Source organism: Lepisosteus oculatus, chromosome 15 (genome assembly GCF_040954835.1).
Source record: "Lepisosteus oculatus isolate fLepOcu1 chromosome 15, fLepOcu1.hap2, whole genome shotgun sequence".
In the NCBI taxonomy this organism is placed as follows: Eukaryota; Metazoa; Chordata; class Actinopteri; order Semionotiformes; family Lepisosteidae; genus Lepisosteus; species Lepisosteus oculatus.
Window position 1 is genome coordinate 22,426,926 of NC_090710.1, and position 9,740 is coordinate 22,436,665.

The following is a 9,740-nucleotide window of genomic DNA, read 5'->3' on the forward strand; positions in this document are numbered from 1 at the left end:
CTTTGGTAATTTAAAATGTGCTGCTTTCATTAATCCCTTGCTTTTTTATGTATACTGTAATCAGACTGCACAGTTTAACATGCATAACTTGAAAAAGAATCATGATGCTCTTAGTTTGTGTAAAAAATAAAATCCATATTCATATTGATCAAGACTGCAAAACACCCTTTGTTCTTCCATTAGCCCATACATTTCACGAGTGACAGTGTCTTCTACAGGGCCATCTCAAGGGGTGGGCAGGGCCTGGGGCTGGACTGGTTTCGCAGTGCCCAGGGTGGAGGGGTTCTTTTGTGTAGTGGTGGCAGGGAGCAACTTTGAGGTGATGAAATAGCTACCTAACTGGCCTGCGCAAACAGACACCCAGAACCGAACAGAACTACTAATCGCTGTTGTTGCTCGTGCTATCAGTAACTTCAGGTGTCTCCATGCTAGCATCCTTGTCATCGTTGAGATCACCACCCTTGTCCGTTTCTTCTTCGCTCCTGGTTTTTACAACGAACCTTTCCAAAAACCCTTTAAGTGCCACATTTGCATCCTCCCTCTTCTGCTTCCTTTTTCTTTTCTCACCCCCACTGTAGTATTTTCAAAATTTGTCCCTATCTCTGCTTGTACTCGCCATTTTTCCATTTTTTTAGTTATGCCACAACAACGTTTAGCTGGCACCTATGACATAGTTAGTGCGGGACACGCCTCTGTTCTGAATAAAGCATCTGCTCTCCCACGACCTTTAATTTTCACCTCGACTTCAAATTAGAGTTTTGTGCGTCGCTTAATTAAAATATTTAAACTAGTATGTATTTATTTTTTTATGCATGTGGGGATTGGGGGGGGGGGTTGTTTCAAGGCGGCCGCCCCCCTCGCTTGAGACACCCTTGGTCTTCTATTGCAATTGCCTTGGTAAGCAAGGAGAAAAGAGCCTTTGGAAGAACTAGTGTCTGACATTTGGATGACTTGAGCAATCCCAAGAGCATGTGTTACGGTTCAAAGCAAAATCAAATAAACAAAAGATAGGAAGGAAATGAAGGAATTTCCTTTTTTGCTTTCATAGCACCTGAAGTCTATTTAGTTACAACACAGTTGTCTTGGTATCCCTGGTGTCCTAACTGCATCCTAACTGGGATATTGCTGTTCCAAAGGGTAGAGGAGTGAACATTTATAGTGAAGCCTTCGATATTGTAGTTAGGAACATCACATCTCAACTCCACTTGAAGGGCTGGCACACATTCTGCTTCTATGTCATTTTATCTTCTTCCTAAATAAACCAAACTTTTATCTCTGACGTATTTCCTATATTTTGTCAAATGCGTTTGCATCAGATTGGAAGCTGGCTCCTGAAGCTTCCTTGGATTGATCCACATTCCATATTTCTCTGTTGATGCCAGGACTACGAAGCTTCCCTTTTCTGGGCGTGGATTTTGTCAGTACTGTTCCCACGTCTATCTATTTTTTAATTACATGCTCTTGTTCTGGTGTGAGTTGGTTTTCCATTCTCTTCTGTATTTCTGTTATTACCGCGAAGGGCATAAAAGCCTTTCCCTTTGTTGTGTTCAGTGTTTTTCCTAAAAAAAGAGAATTCAATTTCATTTCATTCACATTTCATTCTTTCTCTGGGCTGGTGTCTTCTTTTGCTTTATTTATAGGTTCAGTTGCTTTTGTACCGCCTCCATGAATAAGTCTTCCTGTTTTCCTTCTGAGATTCTTACTCCTTTTTCTCTGTGATTTCTGCTGCTGTTGGCATTCACTCTGGCCTTTTCTTCACTTTGTCATCTTTTATTTCAGGTGTTAGGGAGAAAATAATTAACAGGATACGAAACAGCAGACTTCTCAGCATCAAGCTGCACTAAAGATTTCCCTATGGCCTTTTACTTGAAAGCGTGCCTGCTCCTGTGATCATTAATACTCAGGATCTGTAACCATGTTCCATGCCTCCTTGCACCCCTGTCTTTCTAGGTACCCCTTACAGTATATGTAATCCTGCACCTTTCTCGATTAAAGGTGCAAGGAAGCACATATTATACAGTGTAATAGGTTTATTCCATGCTGAAAAGAGAAGAGAGGAAACACAACGTTTCGGCTGTGAAGCCTTCTTCAGGTGTGTCTTCACAGAAGCCTTCACAGACAAAATGTTGTGTTTTCTCTCTTCTCTTTTCATCATGGAATAAACCTATTACTTGTTCCTTTGCAGACTACACATGCTGACGCAGCTACCCACCTGAACTACTATAACATGAGTATTTATACTAATATACTGTGTATACTATATACTACTATAATATATAGTATATTTAGTATAGTATAATAATATATAGTATATATACAATACTAATATACAGTACTATGAACTAATGTACTGTGTAATGCATTTTGTGCTCCTCAGTACTCTCCATGCTGCTTATTGCCAGCCTTCTATCTGCTGTCTACCATTCTCCAGACAGCTTTTTTATTGCATAGATAAAAAACAGCGGTGAGACGAAGGAGATATTCGTGTTCTTCCTACTGAGAGCCTGCTGTACTCATAAGGTTCTGATCTACGTAGATGAAGGTCTGATCTGCACACTGACCAAGGAGATGGCTACAGTATGTTACATGCAGCACTTGTCGTGGACGATCTCAGTAAGGTCAGTCTCACATTTAACCTGGAGAAAAGTTGCCTAGTGGCGAACCACATGACTACTGTATGTTCCTGAATCTCTTGATGAACTTTCGTGATGAGTGCTTCACTGTCACACTACTGAATTGCCCCTCTTGCCACATGCATGGGTCAGATGGTGGTCACTGCCTTTGGCCAGTGCAGGCATGGTTTCATTCCTTGGCATTCCATCCAGTGGTGTTGTGCTCTTGATGGGATACCTTCTACTGGAGATACTGTTTTAAATGTGTTAATTTGTATGTGTTCATTTGGCTACAGTTTTTGTCAAGTTTTCATGGAATGAAATACTTTGCTTGTGATGGTGTGTCCATTGTACTTAAGTGGGAAATGAGGGGTTGGTGTTTTTCACAGCACTTTTAAAGCAGGTCTGCCATAGTCTGGAAATTGTTATGAGACACTGGACTAGAAACATACTGTATTTCCATCAGTGGCCCTGTTTCAGCCTTCCTCTCTCAATGATACAGTATCTGTGCTGTGCCTAACGTGGCTACTCCACATACTGTACCTTTGGTAGGTTCTATTATAAAGATTTGGCTGATTCCTTGAGCCATTTGGCCCTGATAATTACGCATCTTGGATCTGACCACAGCAGCAATGGTGCATTATCCTCTTTGTATTCATTGAAATGAAGGGATACTGTACATTACTCCTGTATCCTTGGTTCATTCAAAGACAAAGGTAGCCACCAAGCCCCTAGGGTCCAAGAATGGGGTTTGTCAGTGAAAGAGCAGAGCAGGAAGTGTCATTCATATATCCCTTCAAGGGGTTAGAGATCACTATGCTTACTGGCCTTTGACTGCATTGGTATAAATGTTTTATTCTCCTCCCCTGGGGATGATGATGATGTCCAGCTAGTTACTGGGGGATGCACAGCAAATCCCTCAGTACTGTAGATGTGAATGTCACATGCATATACAGACACACAAAAGGTAATTGAGTATGAGAAATCGCTCTTCATCACTACACATGTACAATATTTCAGTGGGCTTTTACTCCTGCATCACAATAATCAAACAGTGTGACCAGTCAGTAGTTGATAGCAGATTTCCCTTTTGCTGCTGGATTTCTGCAAAGGTAATCATTATTATACAATTAGTTTGATTTTTTTCATGTGCACCAAAACTCAAGCTACTGTATGACTGCCTAAGCCAATATGATTTCAGTTCTAGATGTTGTATCTCTGCATGGAATCTCCAGACTCTATGAGGTTTACTGTAGTTGTTTAGTAAGACATAAGACTTCGTACACATACCCATACAACACATTTTTTGACAAAATGTATTATCCATCCCCAAATCAGATTACAATTTTTATAGAGAAGGTAAGACAAAGAAGCTACACAAAAATATCACCTGAGGGGAATATCAATTATTGAGATAGAGCTTCTGGGCAGCATGAGAACTGTTAAAACTGATGTTCACAGTGCGCTGAGAGTGAAAGGAAACCTATTCAAATAAAGCAAAATAATACAAAATGAAAAACGTTAATACAAGTTAGAATTTGTGACAACCTATACCATCTTAATGTTATACAGTATGCAACAGCTGTTTTCTCAGTTGTGGGAAATACATTAAGGAAAGCTATGTAATATTCTGAAGGATATAATTAACATAAATCAAATAGGACTTAAAATCATAAATCAAATAGGACTTCCAAGCTATTCGCTTCATGAAGTGGGAAATGCTTAAAAAAGGTAAATTAAAGTCCTAAAAATAATAATATGGGTAATATGAGAGAGAAAAAAAGAATAGAAAGAACAGATTGTGCTCATGTGACAAATGTATTACCTGGGAATATTTACTTTTATTTCCGTATAAAGTTTTTACATGTGAATAGTGCACAAGACTTTGTGATGGCAAGCAATCTGTATTTAATTTCTGTTTCCCCACAATATGATAGAAAGAATGTATTATGAAAACTGAAAAAGTTATAGGAGGAAGAAGTCATTCATATTTCTATAATAGACTGTCAGAAAAACATGGAGAAAACTGTGCTTTCAATCAGCTAACAGCAAGAATACCTACTGTGGCGTGTAATTTAAAGATTTAGACATGAATCAGACTGGGAACAAGGCTTCATTCGTTACCTTCTGATTTATTCAATAGCATGAATTGCGTTCTCTTCTCTACCATACAATTTTCTCTCCTCAATGGATATATACATACATTTATTTTTGTGACATCTAATTTTCCAGCTAATTTATTGCTGGCATAATAACAGAATTAAGCAAATAATTTAAATCCATTTGATTGTGTTCATGGAAAGACTGCCTGATTCATAATTTATAACCCATCCCCCTTTGAAATACTGTGTAAGAAATGGGGAATGCCAAAGTGTTTAATATTTTAACTAAGACATAATGAAATACTTTTGATGCTCGATATACTGTACAATATTGCAAAGCATTTTGGAAAGGAAGGAAAAAGTGGGTCTAGAATGCAAATCACATTCACAGAGTAATAGCTTTTATGCAAAAGCTTTTACCTAGAACATTATTTCTTCTTATGGTTACATGTAACAATTCATGGTAGAGTGGTTGTCAGCCAAACCATCAAAAAGTGCCTGCATAAATATTGGAAGTGATACTGGATTTTTAAATTTGGTAAACACTAGGAAGTTAACCTTGCATGACAAAAGCATGAAACTTAATAGCTCGTGAAGGTTACTCCTGATGATAGATTGCAGTCGAGTTTCATAGTGTATTTCATACCGTTATGTATAGTATCTAAGACTCTGAGAGGGGTTTGTGAAACTGGTACTGTTGACTATGGAACAGGTAGAGCAAGAAAAACAGAATTAAAAAAAAGATAAGTAATAGCCTTCTTTCCACAGCCCGAAGAAGGCTCCACAGCCGAAACGTTGTGTTTTCTTTCTTCTCTTTTCAGCATGGAATAAACCTATTACTTGTTCCTTTGCAGCTGTAGTGGCCTGGGCCCTGACTCCACTCTCCTGCCTGCTCTACACTAATTGCAGAGGAGACAAGATACTTGAAACACCTGATTTGTAGTGTGATGCCACACAGCATCAAGTGCTCTGGCTTATTTAAGCTCTGCTTAGCTTCTCCTCAGCAATCCAGCATTGCGTCACTCCTGAATCACCACCTGCTGTTTTCTAGCAGAGTCCTCCCTGCTGTTTCCCTGTTCCCTGCCTTCCTGGACTTTCCCTGTTGTTTTGTGGTTTCTCAATTTCCTAACACGCCAGGACTCCGGCTGAAGACCCATCTTTTATGTTGTGCTTTCCAGAGCTGATCCGGTTTTCTGAGTGTGATAGTGTGGTCTGTGTCCCACTCTGCATCCAGTCCCACTGTGGGTGCTCTACTTGGCTTGCTCCAGGGCTCGCCTTTGGTAGATCTGCTAAGCCCGGCTCCTGGGCTGCTTTCTATGAACTGTCCCGACAATATGTCTAGACTGATGCACTATACTACACCGACAACTGTTAAATTCCCAATGGAAAATTCAAATCAGATATCAATTGAACACTAAGATACTGTAGGCCTTCAAAGAATGCATGCCTACCTGTTGCGATTTTTATTATTAATTTTTAGGTGGAAAAAATACACTGTTCATTGGTTAATTTGAGTGAGTTCACATTTCTTGTGAATATTTGGAAACATCTTTCAGATTTACAAATCAAAGCCAACTGAGAGGTAACATAGACATGCATGCCTGAAATTTTAACCAGGTCAGGCTCCTCTCCTAAAATACTTTTGTCCTTACTTTACAATAATGTAAGTACTCTATATATCATTTTTCATGCACAGCACCGACACGTCCAGTGCAAAGAACTCTGGCTACTTTATAAGGAATTAACTTTGATTTATTACTGAGCAGGCAATCCCTTATTAAAGATATAAAAAACATTTTAAAGGGAACTGATGACGATGGAATTTAGATTAAAAAGTGAAGTGCATGGAAGTATATTTCAATTATTAGCTCAAGGGCAATATTAATAAAGTCTAGGTTAGTGTTAAGAAGCACAATAAATCACCCAGCACATGTAAAATAGAAAACAGAGTTTATGAATACAGTATATCCTGTTTTTCAAAATTAGTGCAGTTGTTCTTTGAAGCTAGGATACGAAGTGATGCGTTTTAAACTCACCCTTTACTTATTTTACTCAGAGCTGGACAACTATACAGCATTCTAAAAGAACACAAAATAGTTTAAAAAATGTAAAAATAAACATCATTGTTCTGAGCTGTAATGCCAATAAATTCTGAATTTGGAACATTTACAAATGTGAGAATTTGTTTTTTATTTTATCATTTATTAATATGAAAATATCAAATCATTCAAAAATTTTTATAAAAAATTTAAAAATACTTCAGTATTCTGTTCACACAACTGTACAGGTGAAACAGTAAATATGAAGAGTAAATGTTTATCTCCATCGGAAGAAAAATATATATTTTTGTGAGGAGCTGAATGTGATAACTATTTTCAACAAATCCTTACTGTACATGGGTGAAACAGTTGAAGAGGAAGGTATTAGTGAATTATGTTGATAAAAACGTTTAGCTTTTATTTGAAGTTTTTAAAGAATTATAAACGTGTCACTGTATTCGTTGGTAGTTTAGAGTTCCTAAATATTTGGGTGTGGCACAAAGAGTTCACTGTTTTCTGGGCATTTTGCTTGACTTGAACTTAACTGAACTGTCACCATTTTATTTATAACTTCCTGTGTTCTTTCAGTCTTGCAGGAGAAAACAAGATAATAATAAGAAAAAACACAAAAAGGCCCTGTGTGCTAAGCTGCACTACAGTTCCCACTGTAGCTTTTTACTTAGTTTTCTGTCCCTACACCTCCCTGGTGCTCTGTGTACTCAATTACTATTTTATTGTCCCTTCCATCAAAATTAAAGTGGACTTCTGTTAATCTCTTCAGTTGTCTTTTACCTAGCGCTTTCCATAATGTACTGCCAGAGTCACAAGAGGTGTATTCAGTTCACCTTTGAGTACTAAACCAAATTATTGACGCTCATCTTTAGTCTGTCTCTCACTGTAAGCTTATTTTACAAATGTAAAAAAGAGTGTAAATCTGTCTCCCCTCTGGCAGTGGGGCATACTGTAGGTACTCTTGAATTAAAATCTCCGGACAGCTGGCTAATTTATGCTGTATCCATGGAGGTGGCTACAGTGCATATAGCACAGACCATCGCTCTCGAGCTCATACTTACAGTAACGTGGAGAAGAAGCACTTTGAGTCACCTAGACTGTTCTAGTTTTCCTGGTGTATTCCCACACAATGAAGAATTAGCACTCACCTTTCACAGAACTTCCTGCTGTCATTATGCACCAGCAGAAGCACTACACTGCGGATCAGGTAGAAAAAAGATTAATTGCTTGACCAGCCTTATTAAGTGGGTCCTTAATAGTAACCGTAATAATCCAAATTGTACAAGCCGAAAGAGTATCTAAGAATATTCTACCCAAATGTAAGATCAACATTTAGGTTTTGAAGGCTTATTCACATTGAAAGGCATGTAGTGTGTATTTTCTAAAACACTCTGGCATAATCAGGCTACAATCCAGGGTACACTTGATGGTCTCCAACAATACTATGTCTGCAGCACAGCGCTTTGGCAACATGAAAAAGTAAAAGTATTAAATTGACAACTACTGTAATTAGCTCCTAAGTGAAGGATGATGAGATTTTGGCCTCACCAGAAGTAAGATTTGTGCAGAAATGTGAAGCTTGCATTGAAAATGTAATTTTATCTGCAAGGAAGAAATGGTTGTTTTGCATCCATTATTCCTGGTGTCCCAGTCGGAACTGAAGGACAGATAAGCTTCATTTTTTTCCAGGATATTATAACCCGAAAGCAATATCTTCTGTAAAGAAACTCATGCTTGGTAGAAAATGGGCTTGACAATAATTTAATGATACAATGGCTGTATTAACCTCAATGTCCAAATGATTAAAACAGCATCAAAAATCAATGTTCTTAATTGATTAATATAGTATGCAGTGCAATATTTATGGTATAAACTGAACAACGTAGGTCAAAAGCATAGACTATACAATCCAGAGGAGCTGGTATTGAACATTATGCATTTACAAATATATGTAAATATTATTGCACTCTGTAGTTAATAGTGCATAAAAATGAGCTTACTTGGATTTTTATGCCAAAACCAAGCTAATCCAGGATTTAACTACAGTTTTTCAAGGGTATGAATACATTTTAATACTAGTATATCTGCTTCTTTATTCCCAGATACTTTGCTTTTGTAAAATATTCCCCACCACCAAAGGTTGTGAAAACACTACATTTAAATAAGCCAAATTCTCCCTTTAAAGACAAAAAGCTTCTAGAATAATCAAGGGTTGTAGAGATACCTTCAGACTAATGGTAAGCTATGTCAATGTAAATGCAGCATGATAAAAGACTTTTTAGCAGTTTGTAATTAAAGCCTTTAACTTAACTGAATAGTCCCATACTAGACAGAGACAGGATACATGAAATGTAAAATGTCAGTTTTAAAAATTGTGTAGAGGTGTTTTTAAGTAAATTAACAATAAACATTTAAGAGTGCTAATTCTGATATAAATCTTTCTTGTGCATACTGTACATACAGTATATTTACAAATTTTACATAGAGAGAGAATGCAGAGCCACTTTGAAAACTCCTAAAAGACCTAATAAAATAATGTGATTTTCATAATCCTGAATGGCTTTAACCATGCAGCAGCATTTTAAATAGACAAGGTCCATAGAGGATTAGCAAAGGAGTGTCTAGTGCTGGGCACTCCAGAAAGCCCAAATCAAGGAGGAAATACTGTATGACAGGCATTTTCAGTGTCCTGTCATGCTGTCTTGCTCTAAATTCCTCTGTCATGCTGCCTATCTAATTTATTACATGCCCGTTGTGTAAGAACTTGAGGACATAATAAAAACAAATGTATTCCACATTTTACAAAATAATTCTGTGGAAGGACTGGGAAAACAATTTAAACTAATTTAGCATCTCAACTGAGCTGGAAAAAGTAGCACTTTTCAATGACTACATTTAATAAAATTATGTTATCAAATGTAATAACTGAGGGCAATCAAAATGCAAGTTGTCTCCTGGAGCAAATGCCCAGCAGT